At 42.8% G+C, this 23577-nt stretch overlaps 1 protein-coding gene across 1 annotated transcript in view; it reads right to left on the bottom strand.

Annotated features, from left to right (window-relative positions):
- OSBPL5 (oxysterol binding protein like 5) overlaps positions 1-23577 on the bottom strand; it is a gene marked incomplete at both ends in the record, with an annotated part of 183146 nt that overhangs the window by 76380 nt on the left and 83189 nt on the right. The gene's annotated exons all lie outside the window — the stretch shown is intronic.

Genomic DNA, 23577 nt, shown 5'->3' with positions numbered 1-23577 from the left:
CAAAGCTTTGCAGTCCCCTAACAGCACCAGCTTCTCCTCCCCACAGATTCCTTCACCTTACCATCAGCTGCCTTAAAATAACCTCTTATCTTGCAGAAGAAAAGGATCATATCCATTATTTACTCTGTGGTAGAAGAAAACCTGAAAGTTTTAGTTAGGTCTCATGCTTTCAGTCACCTGTCAGTTATGTGCCTTTAAGACAGTTTCTCTCCGGAAGACCCCAGCCTGTTGGTGGCACTGCCTCCTCCAAAATTACTCTGAATACTAAGAGTTTCCCATATAAAATGTGTTTCTCCTTTGCCTGCAAACACCAAGAGTCTTTCCTACATGATTCTTGATACAAGGCAAGACTGGTACAAGGCACATACCAATCATCTAGATTAGCATTAGTACCGGGAAAAACCCATCAATAAACCATGATACTCAGGATTATGGTATCTGATTGGCATTTATTTGAAGTTTCTGTACCTATTGCTTGTTGATCTCTGGACTGCTCTGCCCTGCCAAAGACTGAGGTAGATGACCACAGATACGAATGCAGAGTATTTCACAGCCACCAGGCACTCACTTTTCACTGGCGCAAGTGGCTTTTCAGGACCCAGATTTTCAGCATTGCTAGAACACCTCTGTGTTTCCCTGCCAGCTCAAAGGCACTTCCAAGTAAGCACACTGGAATTTACATCTCTGCCATGGTCCTCTTACATTACCAATATTCTGCAAACAAACACAAAGGTCAGCAAACAGTCTGAAAGTGAATAAAGTCTTACGTCCTTTATTTAAAAATAAACTACAGCCATGACTCACATGACTCAGTCATGACTTTATAGCCAACACATGACCAGTTCTTATTTTCTTAATTGTGAATACATAATGACAGCAATATTTAGCCTTTCCACTGTACGTCCAGTCACAGAGACAAGATTATAAATAATGACATATTTAACACTCGCTTGTCAAGGAGTTATAGAGGCAGAGGCAGCCTGCAGACCAAGATTTGTTCTTTACGTGATTTTGTACCAGTTCACCCAAGTTAAATTGCAAACATTGCAAACATTATATGCCAGTATATTTCTGCCAATACAATGAAAGTGTGGATGCAGTCATAGCCAAATAAAAGTGCTCTATACTGGAATAGCTTGTTCTCCTTTCCCACAGGGGAACAAGCTACACTGGTATAAGCATGTTAATACTGGCATAACTGATTTCACACTAGGGAAGGGTTATATCTATGTTACAGAACAGTAGTTAAAAGCAGTGCAACTTGTTTACATAGGCAAGACCTAATTTTGTAGAGGATTTGCTCCAGATCTTGAAATGACTACTAAAACTCCTAATTCCTTAGACACAGAGCAGAATTGGGCTGATCAGGGTTTTAGATGAATAAAATATAACGCAAATCAACAAAGGTCACTGAATAATAGCAACAACAGGAGGAAGCACACTTTCATGTGGGCTTTCACTAATAAAGCCAATTATATGCAGGGGACTCCATCCCTTTAGGCAGGTGAGAAATTATCAACATTGTTTAGCAGAAAAGGGCAGTAAAATGGACAACCTTGTTATATCATACCAAATTCCTGAAAATGTCAACTGATGAAGCAAATCATAGGATGCCACTGCCATAGCAGCTTCCAGCAGAATTCAAGTCTCAAGGGAGCTGAGTGACAGTGGTGTATTTGAGCAGAGAGGCAGAAATGCAAATCATGTGTTCAAGTACTTCTAAATCCATTATAGATGACTCCTGTCAGTCAACAGTTCCCAAAATACTACTGCATTTGTATGAGTCTGTATCCAGCCTCAGAGGCAGAGGGACAGAAACAAAGAAAGAACGGGAGACTGAAAGGAGAGGAATGAGAGATGAAGGGAGGAGGGCAAGTAGAAAACTAGAAATTGAAAGGTGTAAAGAAAGAGACTATGCGAAGGGAGTATTTTAAAGAGCTATAGGAAAGTAGGGAGGCTGGCATCAGCCCTGGGAAGAAGGGGAAAAGGCCACTCACCGCAGCACTCGCCGTCTCAGATGGCAATCACTCTCCCACTGACACCTGCATTCAACGCCACCGTCCCTTGCCCAGACCCACAATGTGCTCTGCAGCGGTCTGGTCGCCTCCCGAATGCTACTACACTCCTCCAAGCTGCAGATCAGCGCTGGACCAAGAGAAGACACCGCACACAAAGCCTGTGCTCCAGGGGCACATGGCAATGAAACACACCTCCCACACGCTGCCAGCACACTGCCTGCAATCCCAGCTCCCGCTTGGAAACGCACAGAGACTCTAACCATGGGCACTGTGGAGGAAAATCCTGAAAAGAAGCTCAGCCTGATTCAACCCAGGGATATGACCAAAGAAAGCCTTAAACAATAGCCCTGGTGGGTGTGATCTGCCACTGTTCCTCAGGGGAAGTTTAAACTGCAATGCCCATCGACAATAATTTAGTTGTCAGCACTGTTAACAGTTTCAGTGCTGATCAAAGCAGCTGGGCTGTGCTGAGAAAATTAGAGCCAGTTGCAGCCACTCATCAAAGGGTGCCAGCAATAAATAATCTGCAACTCTGTGACAGACTCTATGCCCATCATGCATAATCTCCCGCACTCTGTTTCTTTTTAGTGGCTTCTTGGCACAGATGTGATTGGTGATTCCTCACTGTGCAATCAGAAGGGAAATAAAACCCAACACAAACCAGTTCATTTTATTCTGTAATTAATCTGTGAGGAATAAAGTAAATCCTTACAGAAGTAGGCTGGTGATGGTGGAAATCACTCAGTGCATTCTGTACAGGGCTCAGATACGCCAAAGTTTGACAAAGATTTCCCAGGTGATGCAGCTGAGCAAAGTACAGGCATCATTCCCTAAGCTGCACAGAGCCCGAACATGTCATGCAGAGGCAGGTTTGCCAAGCACAGGCACAGACATCAGGCACACTAGCCCAGCAGTACCGCTTTAGCTTTAAAAATAGTCCAGTAGATGTTGCTAGTTACAGTATCCCATAGTGATCATACACATATTGCAGTGGATAAGCATGCTTAACTACAGCCCTGCTTCCTCCTGCATCACTCTGCATCTCGAAATAGCCACATGGTTTTTCCTTCATGGCTTTTCCCAATATTGCTAAATTAAGTGACGAGCACAAAACACACACCTCAGTCAAACCTTGCTCTCAAGCCTATTTATGTTGCTGTTGTTCTGCACACCATCTGCTCTTCCCTGGCCCTCATGCTCTCACTGTGAAGAAAGAGTCCTGCAAATAACATCTATATCTGCCGGTGTCACCAGATGCAGTGTATCAGCCAGTGCCTTTTTGTACACAGTTTTACAGTGATTTGTCTGGGTTTGTGTCAGATCATATTCCTCCAACACATCTGGCATGGTATATGAACAATACTAACTAAAAAGCTTTGGAAGAACTCCCAATTGTTGCACTGATATCTATCTCATGAATAACTGATATTCAAAATTATAGAAAATTAAGATGACAGTGATAACAATGTGAAGCCAACATTTCTGAGGCACTTTACTCCTTCAGCGTACTGTGCAAACGAGGATTAAAATGTATGTACAAACACCACCTTCTACACTTGACCGTCCATGGTTTGCTAAAGCCACAGTATCTGCTAAGACATGAATATCTTTCGTAAGATCAGAAATTCCACTGATCAGAGACACTGTCCCTGTGGGAAACTGGTGAAATCCCCACGGGAGGCAGTGCTCATGTGTCAGGCAGCACTAACACCTCCAGGATCCTAATGCTGCTGCCTTGGAGGAAGTGCTATACCCCACTGAGGCTCTGTGCAAGGAGCGATGCCAAGGCCAGGGGTCTGCTGCCCCTCTCCCACAAGGGGCTGGGAGAACCAGGGCACCCAGAGACATTGCCTGTGTGTCTTGGGGTAGCTGAGCAGGAGAAGAACCATGCGGGGTGCACGCTGTGCAGAAAAAAGTCCAGCCTCATTTCAGAGGGCAGAGAAATCCTGCAGTAAATTCTGGCAGTAAATGACAGAAAGAGTGGAAAGTAACTTTTTTTGTTTTACTGCATGCACCAGAGTTGGTCTGGGCAGGGGCAACAGTAAATCCACCCAGTGCACTTGGGGTCTAGAAGCCAGCATTCAGACGTGTTTCTCCTATTTTCAGACAATTATTAAAGGAGCCCTCTGTGTTTGGGTATTATCAGCTGAAAGAAAAAACTGGGATGAATTTGAAGAGAAAGTCTCACAAGCAACTACCATTGCAAGGGGCCTGATGTCTCCATCGAGAGGAAGGGATGCGGGCAGGCTCCTGCTGGAAAGAGCACCCATAGCCATGCTAGTTGGAAGGCACAGGGGATTTTTGAGTCCACATAAGACAAGGAGCTGCCAGGAATATTTTTGTCTGGGAAAAAAGATTTGATGGTCTCTGCAGGTCCCTTATAGCCCTGTGTTTCCTTTGGTTCATAATTTCCCGATTTTTATCACCCAGCACTACAAAGATAAGTCAGTCTTTCAGCACTTGCTCAGGCTGTTTGGCATTTGCAGCAACAATAGCAAATCCAACAGTGTTGTGATCAGTCACTTCTGAAAGAGAGCGGACAATTTTTGAACAGATGGATGCAGTGTCAGCTCTAAGCAACCCCCTCTCTGTATCAAACCACTAAATGTCACAGGAACCTGGAGGCTCCTCACAAACAGTTCTGGACTACAGTGTGCCCTTGACAGCCACAAGACTCGCTGGCTGTATGCAAGGCACAACAATCCGGAGATGGGAAATGCCACTGCCTCATTTGTGAGCAATGGCACATCTACCTCCGCCATTTCAGCCACACCAAAACAAGAAGAAATCCTCAAATTTCTTCCCAGGATGAAGCTATTATACCTCCCTTCTAAAATGTCCTGCCTCTTCCTTATGCAGCCTAGTTCAGAATCAATGCCATAACAAAACTCCTTCTGCAGACTGGTATGTGGTTGTTCTCTAGCTAGCTTGTACTACTCAGCTGGATTTGAGTCAGTGGTGACTTGCTTGGGTATAGTGCGGACAGGATCAGTCTAAATGCTTCCTGTTCTTAAAGAGACTTGCTTGAAAGTCATTTTCCACGTGCCTGGTAATCACATTCCCACTGTTTCTGTCTTTGTTTATGCTCCATTTCTGCCAAGAAACAGCTTCCTTTCCATACTTGGAAGAGCAGATCTGGGTCTCCACTCTTATACCAGGTGATTTTCCTTGCAAGTTTGGCTGAACTGTTTGCTTTCCTAAAAAGCAGGACAAACACCTTCATCTTAAAAAAAAAAAAAAAAAAGTCAACAGTCAAAATGACCACTGTTAAACACAGAAAAAAGGCCAAGTAGCACAGGCAGCCTTGTGTTGCTAAATTACCAATGTAAAACCAGATCTTAGAGCAGACTTCCACACTTAAAATCTCTTTGAATTCTGATGCTTGCAACAAATCAATGGCCTGATCGATTTGCAACTAGAAAACAACTGAGCTAGCACCTGGATTGTGCAAGTAGGTTCAGCAAAGAAGCTGCTTTCAAAGACACTACAAATTGGAAAGAGGCTTGTTAACTTCTCTAGGAAAATCTCAGCATGATCCCATCTCAGAGTCTACACTGGCCCTTTTCCTTTGGGCATTACTTACTTGGCCAAAGACAATGCCCAAGTAACATAAACCACAGCTTCTTCCTATGACCAAAAACCCAAAGCCATCTCGCTTTGTATCTTCTGATTTCCTGCAAAAAAGGCACACCTTTTCCCTTCAAATCCCTTTGAATCACAAAGCAGGCCGACAGCCCTTAGCCCTCTTCTTGCCAGGCAGCAGAACAGTTGCTGGGGCAGACTGCCTACATGCTTGCTCAGCTCTTCAGCCTCATGAGCCTTTGGCCATACCAATGCCAGCCCAGGGCAAAGATGCCATGAGGTCTTCTCCAGCAGCTCTGGCAAGGATGTCCTAGCAAAAATAAGCCTACAAGGCCTTCTGATTGTACAGCCTCCATGATGTGTTTCTAGCTCTAAAAAAACCCCAGTAACCCAAATAAAAAAAAAAAAAAAAAAAAAAAAAATATTCTTTCTCATTTTAGACCTGGAATCTTCTTGAAATATCACTGAGGTGAAAGAGATTTGGGCTTTGCACTTTTCTGTAGTCACAGACTGCAAACACACACATATTGACACAAAAGAAACATGCCAGGCTCTACAATGCTGCTTTTCCATTAAGCACTCCCGGATGTGCTTTGTCACTGCTTCCAGACTCCCCATTAACTGCACACTTTGGAATGACACAGGCCCTTGATTTCTAGTAAGTGGCAGATTAAATCATTTCGCATTCAGAACTTTGTTAAAGAAAATCTTTAGGTTCTAAATTGCTGTTCTCATTCTCATAAAATCTTTCATGCTGCACCTTCTCATGCTATTTTCAAACTAAAGCTATTTTAAAAAAAACCAAATATAATCCATCTGTTTTCTTAAACTGCTTCCACGATGACCTGTAACAGGGCCAAATCTCAAACAGTTCCCTATCACACTATACAAAAATAAAATGTAGAAACTAACATCTAAATTTTTCAGAAAATACATGCTTTGTTGCTATGGTTTAAAACAATTCTATAGGTTGCACTAGTGGCTTTATCAGTAGAGCAGCCAAACTGATCTCCTGCCATCTCCCTAATTCCAGACACTCATCTCAAGCCTCTCATATACTTGAAGAAGCTGATGCAATTTTTATTTGCCATTCAGATATATCAAGACAACCATAGGTATAAAACTGCCAACAACTTCAGCAGTAACAGCATTTCACACAAGAAATCTTATCCCAATTCTCTCATTTAGTCCTATTTCTCCCAGTTGTATGTGGTAATAACCGGCTTCCGTGGCTTCACTGCAGTCACTCCTGATTTACACTGGTGACATGGAAATTGGCATGCAGACATGGCAGCATGGCACCATGCAGCCAAGCATGCCTGGAAATGCTAAAACACCACCTGGGAGAGTAAGCAACTCTGGGAAGGCTTCCTCACACCTTCACTCTTGAGGAAGCCACACATTAGAGGGAGCAGGCTGGAGATATGCCAGTTCTCCCTCTAATGCTAACAGTCCTACATGCTAAAGAGCATCTTTTGCCTAAGTATCACCCTTTTCTGTCTGCAAATTAATAGGGCTACAGAAAGTGCGTTATTGACAGTATGAGGCGTGCTTGCTGCTTTATGAAAAGTACAGTTTTTATGGGATGCTGCTTTTCACCAGCAAAGCTGCTGCTGTTATCTATGTAGCTCATGCAAAGAAAGCAACCTTTCTAAATCACAGCACTTTTATTCCTGAAGCATAATAGAACTAGCAACAGCACCAAATCCATAACCAGGTCTGTGTGGTGTTTTCTATGTGTGGGCTTTTCTATGAATACAATCCCCTAAAACAACACAGATTCAGAACTTGGCTCATTTGTAGTGTCAGTGTCTATTACACAACACAGGAACTTCCCTGCCACCACCAATACCAATGCATGTGATGCTTTGCTATTTTGCTACAGAGCTGACTTTCAGAAAAGCCATACCCTCCTGCCTCCACAGGGGCTCCACTGTACCCAAGCAGCAAAATACTGTAGTAACAGGGTAGAAAAGTGAGAAAAACCAAGGCGTTATGCGCTATCAGCAATGAAAGGATCATATGAGAGAGGTACCATCTTGGGGACCCTTGAAGATGACTTTTTTTAAAAAATAAAACCAAACAGGAGAGAGTGAAAGAATTACAGCCATTATTTCCTGCAGTTCAAAGAATCCAGGATCCCAGGAGTCAGATGTGTAAGGACAGCCAGAGAAGCATCTGAAAATAAAAGTCATAAAAAATAATAGAGAAGTCTCAAATGGCAGCAATGGGGGAGAGCAAAGAGCAACAAGAATATGTTCATCACCCATCCCTCTAGTCAAATTACTCTTCTCAGGATGTTTCTGGTTGACAGGCTAATTTTGGAAAGACCTTTTTTACATTCTCTGTGCCTCTTTCTGGGAACATAGCTATGAGAAATAAGCCTGCTAGAAAGCATGGGTAGGTCTGGGCCTTTGGACCCTCATTTAGGAGAAAATGTAAACCTTTTTCTAAATATGTGATTAGGTCCCATAATCCAGGAAGAAGCAAGAAGATAGCTAATGTGTGTTTATGAATCTTGCCACATCTGATGGCTGCTTCCAAACTCTCCATTAACAACTTGGTAAGTGTCCCGTAACAGGAAGTTTTCCAGGCTTAGGACACTGAGGAAATGTGCACTATTGTAATGATATTCCCAAATGACATGAAGTAGTCGAGATGGGATTTATGTCTGCCGCCCCGTTCGCCTGAATGACTGCCATGCTGCCAGTAAATGAGCATGTTTTGCGTTTGAGGGGTTATTCTTTTTCCTCAGTTTAATAAACAAAAGTTGCAAGGAGAAGTCTTTTTTGTGAAGGCAGACTGCTAACCTGCAGAGAAGAAAAAAAGAACAGGAGAGAATTTGTCTTTGAAGAGTAAAAGACACTACACAGCAGTGAACCAAGGTGCAGTTTCATGCCCACAAAAACCAGCAGAGCTCTTTAGACAGGCTGGAAGGTGCTGAGAGTCCAGTGATGCACCCCACAAGGACTCACTCTCACACAGAAACCTCTGCAGCATCTGGCCCAGTCTTTAAGAACTACAGCAGTGGAGTCAATTCACAGTAAGAAGAACTGTGCTGCCCTAGCAGTGCTGCCCTACGAAGACCCCATGTTGGGGGCAAGCAGGGGAGAAGTAGATGAGCAAAAGTCCAACTAACACAACTGCTGCCAGCAGGAAAAAGAAGAGGAGGACTGGCAGCCCCAAGAGCTGCCGAGTTGAGAACTGGAGTAAAAGGGCTTTGGCTGGGCAAGTTGAGTGAACCATGGGTAAAGCGGTCACTAAACGAGGCAAACTGGGTGCTCAGTCTTTGAAAATCAGAGCAAAGGCTATGGGGACCCATTTCAGAGCCCACTGCTCCTCAGCACAAAGTGAACGCACGACAGGGGTGCTGCTCACCCACCCAAGCCCCCTTTTCTGCTGCTGGCAGCCACAGGGCACAACAGGAGGTTTAGATCGAAAAACTGTATTTGATGAAACGTGCAGACTGCTACAGGGCGAAGCAAACTTTCTAAACACACTAAACAATCATTATTATGTGCAATCCTGAATTGTTTGTTGTAACTTTAGTCACTAAAATAGGTAGGAAAAAAATTATCCCTTAGTTGTAGACCTACTGTAACAACAAGCAAACAAGAGGGACAAAAAGGAGATTGGTTTTCCTCGTGGCCAAACATGGAAGAGCTGAACTCCAACTAACTTCTGCAGATAAGAAGGGAGAATGAAAATGTGTTGCACGATAAATTGTGACCTCGCCTTCTCAGCAGTGTCCGTCTGCATCCATGAAACAGCACGTCTCTCCACCTTTGGAAGAGTTGTTCCAAATGCAATTGCTCATTTGCAATAAGTGTAACTTCATTCACAGCTTTTTCAGACCCACACTTAGTGCTTGGTGACAACATGGTTTGCTCTAAGTACTCCCTTTTAGTAACATACCACAGAGGACTGCTGACAAGAAACAGGGCCACTGAGAATGAAACAGCACAAAAAAAGGCTTTTCTTGTTAAGATTTATTCAGATTTAATGAACTCCAGTGAAAGAAAAATGTATCCAAACCTTCAGAAATTCAGTTTTCAAAAGTTCAAAAGCTCATGGTTTTATATCAGAGAACACAATAGACTGAAGTAATTTTGATGCCTCTTAACATGACTTTGACACTCCTTTACACAACAGAAAAGACATACTTCAGACTACACAACTTGTTCAGTGGTCAGTAGTTGCAGCACAGCCCATGCTGACTAGTTGAATGTATCGGGCACTTACATTAAACTGCCCATTAGGCTTAATTTGCACTAACTGCAACTACTTAAAGATGAGTTTATTGTCTGGAACTATGTAAGGATATGGTGTTTGATTAAAGTAGGAAGGAAGGAACACCTATAGAAAGTAAACAACCATATATTTTCCAAAACTCTTGTTTTCATTACGGTCTTTTACACAAACATTTTGCATTGTAGCTTAAAATGAAGCCAGAACCACAAGACTACATACGAGATGACCAATGTGTCAGCTTTTCTATCCAGCTGTAAGCAACCAGAGTCAGAAACTGCCTGTTCTCCTCCCTATCCACAAACCCTTTTGCTTTAATGCTTTCACATCTACAAGGTTTGCTTTTAAAACAGCTCCCAAAAAGAAAAAGATGTTATAGGAATGGTAAGAAAGCCAACAATGAAGCCAGATGAAGTGAACAACAGGGAGAGTCAAAAACCTCAGTAAAGATCACTTTAAATACCATTATCTCTGCTGGTAAATTACATACCAGACATGTGGAGCCAGATCCACAGCCGGTGAACTGACTTTGATTCAAGTGAGGCTATTTACGCGATGTCTTTTTTTGTTTAGCAGAGAGCAGGATCTGTTTGAGAGGACAACCGTGAGGCTCCAGGCTTCTTTGAAGAGCAAACATAACATTTCATGCTACAGATAGTTGAGTATCATGTGTTTCATTGGCTTCTGGTTTTAAACTGTTCTCCTGTGGTTAAGCAGAGCAGCTGCACAGCAAGGAGGGGATGACCTGCAACCCAAGAGAGTTGCCAGTGCTTGCACTCCAGACAGGAGAGTGCTGTATGTGCCTGCGGCTCAGGAGTACCACACGTGGCAGCTAACTCTGAAAGAATGAAGATACTCGAGCTTGAACCCTGTGATTTAGAAAACAGCCTTTCCCTCCAAAGAATGGACACCCAAAGGAAGGGCCTCCAGCCCTAAGCTGCTCTCAGCCTCAAAGGACACGTTTCTAAATCTAAAGCAAGGAAAAGTGCTCACAAGTGTTTCTGACAGAATACACCATTAAAAAAATATCAACATTAACGTCGTCAAAGGATTTTTTTCTCTGAAACCACACCTGTTATAGTCTCCTCTGCCAAGACAAATAATTTCTGCAGCTGTGCCATCAGTGACTCAGAGACATGCTGAGTCTCCAGACTTGTCCCGTCAGTGGCTCAGTGGCAGCATGGGCAAGAAGGGGAGATCACCTGAAGAAGACAGGGAACCAGGACTGACATGATTGAGCCAGGTTGGCTTCTGGAGTATTTTCGCTTATATTAAACAGAGTGAATACATCAGTGAATGCAAAACCAGACTGTAAGCTGTGATCCCATAGCTGGAATATGGTGGTAGAGGAAGGGCAACACCAATGTCCATTCTTTGCTGCTCACTGCGTTGATCAGAAGGTGACCACAACAAGCAGGATACAAGACCTGTGTAGTCCTCACGCCTGCTATTCTTGGTCTTGCATTTTACAGCTTTCCAAGTGGACTGAGTTCACAGATTGTCATTATTTGGTTTAGGGTCTGACAGCAGGAGAAACATTGTAAGCAAAGTGCTTCCCTGTGGGGATAGGCAAGAAGGTGGCTAACTGAGAACCAGCTGGTAAGAATGAATCAAGAAATAAAACAAGCCAAGTATACATTTAATTCCTTAAAATCTAGTTTCAAGTCCTGAGCTCCTGAGCCCCAGGTCAGGATTTCCAGGGATGTTAAATGGGCCTAGGAGGGCCACAAGCACATTCCAAGCTTAGGACCAGAGCATGACAACCGCTGCTCTGTAGGACTATGACACTGAGGTGGTGCTTGGGGAAAACCAAGCCTGCAAAAAAACCAGCAACAAAGTGGCTGAAATGCATTCAGATGCAGGCAGGACTAGTTGGGCTGACACCATCACACTCCTCACAGCCTAGGCCTTCATCTCCCTCTTAAGCAATCTGGGTAACAGCTGACACTGACAGCACAACAGAGGTGTTACAGTGTGGACAAAGTTGGACACAAAAGTAGGCATAAACTGTTTTTTGCTTAGATTTCTATGTGATAATGTCCACCAGATCCTAATGGTTCCGTGACAGAAGGATCCAACATAATCAAATAGAAGCTCTCCACAACTGAACACACAAACATCCATATACATACATCAGTACATATATACCCACACACATTTATGAATTCACCACAATACTCATATCCTCACAGAAAGGCAGGAAAATCTACCTGCAATAATATGCTGCAGTGATGGTATCTTAACTGATTGCTATTTCAAGTCACTGCCACTGGAAAAGATTTATATCTCTACCACTGTGCCTGCCCATGCAATTGGTCTGTCTTTGTGCCAAATTATATTAATGGACATGGAATGGAAAATTTATATTTAAAAAAAAAAATGTTCACAAGAAAAAAAAATTACCTATGTAAATACATTACCTATAACAAAAGAGAAAGCTCAAGACTGAGAAAGTTTAGTGCTATAGCTCCCTGCATAAAAAGCATCAGAAAGTTCCAATTACTGCCTCTCAACTCTTGCATATAAAATGTTTTTGCCTATAAACAAAAAATAGCACAGATCACTGCATCTGGAAGGTAAAAGTACAGATTAGATTATGTTGTGTGAAGAAGCATAGTTAAGCTTATGGACATGCATTCAAAGTAACTTGGAAGTGACAGAATCAAGCAAGAAAAATCAATCATGACTGAAAAATATTATCCTTTATAACAGCTTAATATCAATTGGTAGGTTCCTCCAGGAAACTAAAATAGGAAATTCTCCTGTCATGCACAAGATGGACAAGTGCTACTGAGATATGGAGCTGCAGGCATCTTCTGGTGGTCCATAGGAGGCTCTGCATCCTGGCTGTACCCAGTCATGCACACCACAAACGAATTAAAACAAAAATGAACATGCAAGTCCTCCACAACTTTCCAGAGGAGCACTCCAACAAAGCTACAGACTGAGGATCTGACCCCAAACTCTGACTGCTTCATATTATGCTGCACAGACTGTAAATGAAATATTTATGCATTCATTTCATAGGAAATATGTTACAAAAATTAAATATATTGGAACTGTGAAAAGCACTAGGTATTCATTCTCCTAAATAGCTAAATTCCTGCTAAATGAAGCAGCAGATTGCTGTTAATACTGCAGTCTCCATCAGGGAGCACTACACAATAACCTTCTAGTCATTTAGCCGGCAAAAGCTCCTCTTTGATCCTGAGAGCAAGGCATTGAAGAGCAGTATCTGGTCTTAAATGAATTCACTGCTAGGATTTTCGTGACAAGAAAAGAGCTTCCCTCTTCCTCCCACAACTCACCTCACAGTCCTTATATGACATTCACACAAAACAGAGCCTTGGCTTCAGAAAAACACATCTTGTTGGCATCTCACCAACTCTGTGCACTGAGCTGCCTTTTGCCAAAGCAGGAGAAAATTTCACAGCAACTTTCCTTGATCAGACCACTCAGCTCAATCAAACACTACAGGATAAACTACTATAAATGGAGCGACTTCCAAAGAGCAACACATCAGGTATCTGAAAGCCAGACTGGAAGATGCCATTTACATCCTTCATCAAATGTAAGACAGGTACAGCATTAAAGCAAAAGCAGAAAAACATGTCAGGATGAATATAACAGTTTTTTCAGAAAGCATCAGGATTCAGATCCTGCCCTGGTGAAATCTGGAACCAGTGTGCATCATAAAATCCATCCAGGTTTCTTTTCCAGGACAGTCTGAGTCCATGCACCTAAGTTAAGAGCAGAGCAGTGGTCCTAAGCTGCCACAATTGGGCACTGCTCCATTGAAATCACGATTCATTTTTCAGCAGGGAGTTCTTTTTACAAATGTTCACTGAATAAATGAGGTGATCCCACTGGAAACATTCCTCTGCAAGAGAAATTTTTTTTAATAGGGACCAATCTGTAATAATCTCCCACACAGTGAATAATGCTCCACAAATAGCCTGACTGATCTGAATAGGTGGTTATCGTGAGTAAGGTACTACTCACAGTAAACAAAGGTGATAAAAAGTCTTTCTTTCTGGTTATCACAAAGAGGTGGCTTTCTTCTATTGCATATATGAGACTAATGGCATGTAAGGATCTGACTCATGTTTTAGGTGTGTCTTATTTTCAGAAAGACTGTTATACCAAAAAAAAAATAAAATAAAATAAAAAAAGGAAAAAGTGTATTTTTACCTTGTATACAGCACAGATACAGTGTCTTTAGTGAAGCAGGGAATGCAGTTCCTGTGCCCTCTGCTTTACACACAGACAGGCTGAACACATAACAGCCTGCCACAAGTGCTTGCTGATGAACATACCAACAGTAAGTTTCAAATAATCTAAAATGGGCATCAACCATGGTAATAACCCATTCTGGAGCTCATACTTCCTGATGCTCTCACACCAAACAGCAGTCTGGGTCCTGCCCTACGCAGCCGCTTATCTGTTCTCTTGCACAGTGCCCTAAAGTGGGCTCAGAGCAGAACAAGTATCCTATGTAAATGGCCACAACAACTTTTACAGGACACTGAAGTGATTAACACCATTACTTTGCAGAAAAGTAATGTTTTTGCACATACTGTCTGTCCTGGGTTCAGCAGTAGCAGTCAGTTTTTCTCCTTCTTAGTAGCTGTTGCAGCACTGTGTTTTTGACTTTCGGCCTGGGAACAGAGCTGATAACACCGATGTTTAGACTGACCAAGGACTTTGTGAGTCTCATGCTCTGCCAGGGAGGAGGAGAAGGTGGGAGGAAGCAGGGACAGGACACCTGACCCAAACTAGCCAAAGAGGTATTCCATACCACAGCACGTCATGCCCAGGAGGTAGAAGGGAGAGTACCCGGAAGGGCTGAATCATGGCAGGGTGGGGGCGAGGTACCAGTTGGTGAGCGGTTGTATTCTCTTGCCTTGTTATTTCCTTTATCATTATTATCATTGGTGGTAGCAGTAGTGATTTGTGTTATACCTTAGTTATTAAACTGTTCTTATCTCAACCCATGGGAGTTGCATTCTTTGGATTCTCCTCCCCGTCCCTCCAGAAGTGGAGAGAAGAAAGGTGGGGGGGGGGAAGTAGACTGCGTGGTTCTGACTTATGGCCTGGGCTTAAACCACGACACTGTCCTAAATATATCCATTACTAATCTATTACTATGCAGTACAAAAGGAGTTGAATGAAATTAACTCCTGTCATACTCCCCAAATTTCTTAACAGCATGATATCACTGATGTTTCCAGAAAAACGTGAAGTCGAAAATAAAACCAAACACTTCACTTTAACTTTCTATTACAAGAAAAAAAAAAATCTCCCACTTCTGCTTCTCTCTCAGCTCCATTCTGAGCACTTCAGCTTTGTTTGCTCCAGAACATTTTGGGTGTAACCACACTCGGGACAGGTTAGATGGGGTACTCAGCACTGATGCTGAATATCCAGATGACCATACATGTACAGCACCTTGTCATACAGATATGATGGTCTTGTGGATGTAACATGGGACTGGAAGTTACAAATAAAAACCCAGACCCTACACCTTCTGCATTTGTGTTTTCCAGTCCATGCTTAAACTGCACAAACATGTAGGGGGAGGACTTTCACTCTTCCTGTTGGGCAATACATGAAAACATTGGGTTTCTGATCTCACCAGAAGCCTTGATGTTAGACTTGTGGATCTGACAACGGGTGTTATTGCAAAGAAAGACAACCCTGCACAGACCCCTTTATTCGGAAGAACACCTTTTTGAAGATGTGTTCACCACTTTGAATGACCAGCCAGGTAGTGATTCCTTACAGCCGTCTTCCAAATACAGTGGGCTTTCTAAGCAAAGACAAGCTAAGGTGTGCCAGCAGCTCAGCTCTTTATTTCCTGCCCTTCCTCCTATCTGAAGCTGTCACATGCCACACAACATAAGGCTTTACTAACAGTCCTTTCTTCACACTCACCCTACTCTTTGGCAGCAATCCACATCCCCAGTTCTCAGTCTGCTCCATTCACAAATGAAAGTATAAATCTCAGACTGAAAAGATAAAACCCCTTAAACTGGAAAAAGAGTTGAAACTATTAGCAGGTGGAATATGGACTCAGGATGCATCTTATACCTGGAGGAATACGATTAACAAGATGACTGATGGAAAACTGCTCTGCAAATCCCTGACAAACAACTCCAGCCGCAGTGGAACTACAGAGCAAAAAGGGTATCACTCCAGCCGCAGAGAGACCAAAATATCAATAAAAATGATACCCAGGCTTTTCAAGCAGACATCTGCTAGGAGCAGACTAGGACCCGGGGAAGATAACCAGTACTAACACACATAGACTGAGAATAAACCCAGTTATACACCAGAACTCAGAAGCCTAGTTTTGATAATAGCTAATGCCAAATTCAACCCCAGAGTAGTCATGGCAGCTTTCTGGTTGCCATAAATCATGCCTCACTTGCAGCAGACTCCAGAGAACTGTACATCCAGTAGGTAAGTATTCTAGCAGTGCTCGCTTCTTCCAGGAGGATCTTTGTTGCTGGTAGTTACATTGCCCAACTTCTGGTAACCAATTACTGCTCCTAAATTAGGAAATTAGTCTCTTTATTTTTAATGGAAAGAGAGAGGCTCCCACCAAGAGTGACTCAAAGCCACAGCCTCTCTTAGGAGGACACTAGCATTTATACACTTTTAGAGCAGACACTGAAATCAGACACCGAAATCAGACACCTAAAGGTAAGTATGTGAAAACACTCACTGAAACTCGTTTCCATTCTGCTCACATAAGTCCTTTTTGGGAAGGAAGCACTACTTTTGGCTACACAATTTTGGACCCTAAACAGCTATTTAAAGTATCTTTGTACCTGTCTACCATTGAAGTACCCATGTAGAGATGCACCTGGGTTACTATCTCCAAGACTGGCTGCAGCAGCATGTAGAAGCCTCATGCAAAAATGGAAATATTAGGGGGGAAGGAGAGAATTCTAAGTTTGGAGGCTTTCAAGATTTGCAACTTGTGACCTGCAGCAGAATTCAGAGCAGCAGGCAAGACTGTACCAGTTGAGAAATGCCACTGCAGTGACTCTTGATACATGCCACACAGCATAAACGCAAGATGCAATCCAAGACCATTACCACTGTGTCTCTCTGTGGCTGTATAGCACTTGGCTGTGCTTGCTGCCTTTATTCTCAGAAGTACAACCAAAACTATCCCTGAATACCAGCAGATCGTCATACAGATGCAGCTGCCCCAGCAAACAAAGGCCAGCTGATACACTTTCCACCCGAATACTTCTTTCAAAAAGGGCGATGATCTCTTCTGTGTTCCACAACCTCTGCCAATACCCACACAAAGCTACAAGTTCACAGCCCATTTGTTGGGCTTTCTGAAGCTGTATCACTCACTGTTGTCTTTACTGCACCTGGCAAGGAGGGCCAATTAACTATTGTTATGGTGCCTTTTTGATAAGGGCTGCAAGAAAAAGCAAATGACAGCTTAAGGCAGTATTCATTATGGAGAAGTGAGAGACATGTAAGAAAATTATGTGAGATGGTTATTAACTGATTAATGTGTTACCTTCCATCCCAGGCAGAAAGAGATTTTTAAAAGTCCTGTAATGTATTTCTTCCCCATGCCTCTGCCCAAAGCAAGACTGAATGTACTCGGGTCATGCCTGGCTGGTATTTCTCCAGGATGCTCTTAAAGACCTCCAGGGAGGAAAACAGCACAACTTTTCCTTCACAGCCTCTTCCAAGAATTCATCGTCTCTACAATTACAAGGTTTTTCCTAATGCTTCATTTGACTCATTTATTTACCCTGAGAACAAAAGTGCCATGGGTAGCAGTAGAAAAACTTAATAACATCACTATAATGGCTTATAATTAAAATTACCCAGGACTTCCCAGTAAGAGACTTCTACTCAACTGAATTTCAACTATTTGTGTTGAAAGTCAGTATCTCGTTCACCTGCCTTAGGGCTGGTTTAAAGGGTATTTCAACCAGACATAACCAGTGATTTCTATGAATGAGTAGAGATACAGTGTATTTAGTACACCAGCCAGAGACCTTCCCTTGGAAAACCTCAGCATTGAAACCCTCCCTTGACACACACATACACCCTCTCCCCCCAGCTCTCCCACTTACAAGCAGGAACTTAAAAATACAGCCTAGCCCTGCTCCTATGGAGAAGTACCAAAATTTGGCCAAGCTTTGTGTTTTCATTCCAGCCTTCCATCGCACAACTGCAGGGGCTCAGGAGTTTAACTGTTGGCGCAGCCACTTCACAAGTAAAGAAGGTAAAATCAATGGCAGCTGAACTTAGCTCACGTGGCAGCAGACACATAACAAGCCATAAACAGTTCAGAAACACACACAGGTTGGATAAGGGACATATCTTCCACAATTAGTCTTTCCAGCTATCAACTGGGAGCCTGACCTTAGCACACTGAAGGCTGGATGTGTACTGAAGATCAACAACAGAGTAGATACAGGGAAAGATGCAACCGGAACTGAGTCTATGAGAACACATTGTAAGACCTAATGCTATTCACTCTGAGCTTAGTGGCAACCTCCTAATAATGGAGCAGAAGCTGGTTCCCAGTACTTTACTCACAATCTGCCCTTCCACCTCTGTGATCCCTTCAGTTCAAAGATGAGGTACGCTGGCAAAACAAGGCAGCAAAAAAGTGTATGTCTCTTGTTTTTGAGTATGGTAATTTGTCTGCAGGCAATGGAGTACTGCAGCCCTGAGTACTGTCATGTGTCTCTCTTCATGGGTATAAAGTTTGTAAAATAATAGATGAATCAAGCTGAACGTATAACACGCTCCAATCTACAACTGTAAACTCAATCTCACAGATGCCTGATACACCATTAAATCCCACTCTAATTACTTTTTCCCATTGCTTTCCATCACAATATATATAAAATGGACCCCTCACTGTCACGTTGCCTGGAGGGGCATTCTACGCAAGCAGGGAGCTTTTCACAGCTGAAGCATGGGAAGGGGCATGAATCACACCAGCATTTTTCAAAGTGACCACTTAGGAAGAGGTTCTCAATTTGCAGTCATTCAGTGAAAGGGAAACAAATAAACCATTAAATGGGTTAGCAGCATCTTTGGGAACAGGTAAGAAGATTTAGGGGAAAAAACATCAACCAAACCCGTTGATCTTTCATGGTGTAATTAACCATAATATAGCAACATACAAGTAAAGAGAGGAAGAACAGCCAGCATAGAACCCCTACAGAAACTCAGTACCTGGAGATACGGTCATCTATCTTGCCTATATGAAATCCTGTGTGACAGTCTGCACCTTAGGGGGTTCTAGCAAAGATACAGCATTTAAAGAGGGCATTCAGCAATGATTTCTTTCAACTAGGACTAATCTCCAAGTCTTTTCTTCATTCTTGATTTTACATTGATGAGCAACTTCATTTCTATGATCATCCCTTTTAGTTCCATCTACATCTATATCTGAATCTAACATGCTGCTTATCTATCTCTACATGTCTCCGCACATATTAAGCTCTCCTCTTCCACTTTGCTACTGCAGGAATAATTTTAAATGACAGAAAAGAATCCTATTCAGACTGTGTCTGAGACAGACGAGGGAGTCCCCTTGGCCTGCCTTTCAAACTAAAACTCCCTCAAACTAAAAAAAATGGACAACCTCAAGTGCTTTCCTCCCTAACAGACCTATTCACACTAGTGACATTACTCGAGCGTGCAGACATTTGCAAAAGAGGGCTTGTCACTATAAGTTTCCCACACACATCTGAATACAAAGCGCAAGCCAATGAGTGCGCCTATTTGACACCTCTCATATACACATAACAGCACATTCAGGGGCCTTTGAATGTATGAGAGCTGAAATAAGCACAGCTGTGCTTGGACTCCAGCATTCTCCTGGAGAATCTGGCTGCTCATGGCTTGTACAGGTGTACTGTTCAACGGCTAAAAATCTGGCTGGATGGCATAGCCCAAAGAGTGGCAGTGAATGGAGTTAAATACACTTGGTAGCCGGTCACAAGTGGCATTCCCCAGGGCTCAGGATTGGGGCCAGCTCTGTTCAATAGCTTTAGCAAGACAAGGGAATAGAGTGCACCTCATCAAGACTGCAGACAACACTAATCTGGGTGGGAGTGTTGATCTGTTTGAAGATAGGAAAAGACAGAGGGATCTGGACAGGCTGGCTCAATGGGCTGAGGCCAATGGTATGAGGTTGAACAGTGCTCCGTGCTGGGTCCTGTGCTTGGGTCACAACAACCGCATGCAACACTACAAGCTTAGGAATGAGTGGCTTGGAAAACTACCCCAGGGGGAAAAGGACCTGGGGGTGCTGCTCAACAGCCAGATGAGTATGGGCCAGCAGTGTGCCCAGGTGGCCAAGGCGGCCAATAGCATCCTGGCTTGTATCAGAAATAGTGTGGCCAGCAGGACTAGGACAGTGATGGTCCCCCTGCACTCAGTCCTGGTGAAGCTGCACCTCAAATACAGTGTTCAGTTCTGAGCCCCTCACTAGAAGAAAGACACTGAGGTGCTGGAGTGTACCCAAAGAAGGGCAAAGCTGGTGAAGGATCTAGAGAACAAGTCTTATGAGGCAGAGCTGACGGCACTGGGGTTGTTTAGCCCAGAGAAAAGGAAGCTGATGGGAAGATCTTATCACTTTCTACAGCTACCTGAAAGGTTGTGGCAAGGTGGGGGGTCAGTCTCTTCTCCCAAGTAGCAAGTGGTAGGACAAGAGCCTCAAGTTGTGCTAGGGGAGGTTTATTCTGGATGATAGGAAAAATTTCTTCACCAAGAGTTGTCAAGCACCGGAACAGGCTGCCCAGGAAAGTGCTTGAGTCACCATCTCTGAAGGTATTTAAAAGATGTACAGATGTGGCACTTAGGGACACAGCTTAGTGGTGGACTTGGCAGTACTAGGTTGACAGTTGGACTCTCTGATTTTAAAGGTCTTTTCCAGCCTAAATGATTCTATGACTCTGCTATATGCATGTTCGCATTCAGGATTCAAACCTCTGCCATCTGGAACAGCATGGCCAACATACAAAGAGCAAAAACATTGCTGCACTATCAAGGATGTAGCTGTTATTTAAAACTCACATCTCTAGAGCAACTTTCCACAGAGTTCCAGGTGCCTGTCTTTGCTGAAAGCCATGTAAACGGTTACAGACAAGTTTTCTGTATTACTCAAAGTTCTGAATGCAAAAATGGGGAAAAGCATCAGTTGGTCACTTCAGAAAGTGACCCAAAAATCATCAAACCCTCCATTTGTGTTTTCTCCAATTCAAAGATTATTTGTGTGAGCAAGCATGTGAAAAAATGAAAGAGGAGCTTTTTGGTTCTAATCATTGCAGTGTCATTTTAATGCTGGAGGAAAATCTTTATTGGAATCTGTCATATCTTTGTAAAGAAATGGACTTAATCATGTAAAAGGCCTTCTTATATTTTTCAACTCTTTTAGCATATGCTCCCAATTACAGCACTGGCATTTTGATAACAGCCAGATATTCAAGCTCTCAGTTTCATAAACAAGCATCTTGTCAGCTTGGAACTACACAGAGGGGAAGCTGCAAAACCAAACCATGCTCTGCACTTCACTATTTTTAAGACAAGCAAATCAGAAGCCACCACTTCTTCATGAGGGGAAATTCTCTGGTTTCAGAAGACACCACGACTGACCAGAAGGAAACACCTCTTAATGGAGCTAATTTTCTGTGATTTTAATAGACTTCAGCAAACTTGAATTTTACTTTTAATGTACATGATGAAAGCTGGCCTTTAAAATGAATGAGACAAAAATAGGCAAAAAAAATTTGCAAAGTAGCAATTTTTCATAAATAGCTGTTGGGTATTTATTAAAAAAAAAATACCCCAAACTAGCAGGCATTTCCCAAATGTACCAACAGCTCTGAACATACATGAGAGCTCCCAGCTGAAAAGGCTGGCATTTCAGAGAACAAGCTGACATTCCCCCAGCCTTGCCTCTCAATGAATGAATGGCTAAACTAACACAACAGTACCTGTCTGCTGTCAATGTGAAAAATCATTGTAAAAGGTACTGCTGGTTTATAGACAACAGCTCCTGCAAAACAGTAACAAGGCGATGTCTAGGCTTTTGTTTTCAACGTGCTGCTGAGACAGAGGTTCCTGGCATTGACAGAAGGTACTGAGAGGAACAGGGCAGCTGAACTAAAAGTTAATCTACTTCCTCATGATGTAGTAGCTGGTTTTGGTTTGTTTCTGTTGTGCTGGTTTGTTGGTTTGGGTTTTTTTCCCCTTGCAAGTGGTTATTATTGCTGTAAAGCCAGAAGAGCCTGAAAAATTAAATGGCAATATGTATCTGAGGTCTGTCACTAATCCACAGCAACACCAGTTTGAGCAGGACCAGCCAAGAAGAGCTTCTTTGGTCTGCTCCAGCTTTCAAACTACTTTCTAGGCAGCACAGTGACACCTAACCAAGAAGCTCAGTCCAGGACACAAGCTGGCTAACTAATTTCACAAGTAGATAGGGTGTAGGTAGTTTGTAAGATAAATGAGATCCCAGGTCTTGTACCCTCTGGTACTTTGATTCAGGCCTAAGGAGATTTACCAAACAGAGCAAAACATTAGATTGCCTCTGTATTTCAAATGACAAAAAAAAAGAACCTCTGCTGAAACCAGTGCAGGCAATGTTATTCACAAGCAGAAAGTCATTGTCAACCGATCTGGTGACTGGGAGTGGTTTTGCTGCCACTCAGCTGGGAAAATTAGTCTGTGAACTGACAAAGACAAGAGGGAAATCTGCAACACCAGAAGTCAGCAGCAGTGTGTGGTACATTACATTCTAAAGTAGTTGCAGAATGTTCAAATCTCCTAAAATACTTCAAATGCAAGTCTCAGTCCATGATTTCTTGATTTCTATCTCAATCACTGTTATAAAGATAGTCTCTAGCTATGGAGCTCTCCAGATAACCAACTGATTTTATGAACCACTTATCTTCAGCAGTCTGACGTGGCTCTTCAGCTGTATTTGGCCACAAGATGTGATTATTGCTTCCCAGCTGCCACCTCCCCAGGTCTCCTGATTATATTTCCTGCTTTCTGTCCTGTTAACCTTCTGCTCTTTTGTTACATCAGGTCTGGTCTACGACATGAAACTCCTTGTCGCAAAAGCTCTGACTGAATCTTTCAGGTACAGACAGTAATTTTGCTGCAGGACAGTCACCAGTGAAAGTTATGACACCAATTATTGTGCAGTCATACTCACACAAGCATGAAAAAAAACCCCCTTGGCTTATGGAAGTCTTAAAAATGCCTGCTACTGCAGATGACTTGCTTTCTCCATTTTCCCATTAGCAACACATGAAAATGATTAAATAGACCCCTTTTGGTGCCCTGCTTATTTCACAACTGCAATAATTTTCTTTCCAGTTGATGATGTGGCTTTTTGATTTGGTTTGGATGAAGTGCAGAAGGAAGGAGTCATTCACTCAGAATAGCATAATATTTGTTTCACATTTCATTCCTGAGCTGAAGGCAACTTCATTTTGGTCCCGCATCAGGACTAGCTCTCTGCTTGCTAACAGCATTGATCTGGCAGTATTCTGGGGCTGTTTTTTCTACACATTCATTCAGCACCTCCTGCAAAACAAAAAAGTCTAATGCAACAAGCCCATCAGCTCTGCTACAACAGAAAGGCAAACTAGAAAGAGAACACACCAGGAATCTCAGAGTCCATTACCAAGGCACATAATGAGAGGACAATCAAACC

This window comes from Psittacula echo (genome assembly GCF_963264785.1).
Source record: "Psittacula echo genome assembly, chromosome: 5".
In the NCBI taxonomy this organism is placed as follows: domain Eukaryota; kingdom Metazoa; phylum Chordata; class Aves; order Psittaciformes; family Psittacidae; genus Psittacula; species Psittacula echo.
Note: the sequence above shows the minus strand (reverse complement) of the source record. Positions and strands in the feature narration are given on the sequence as shown.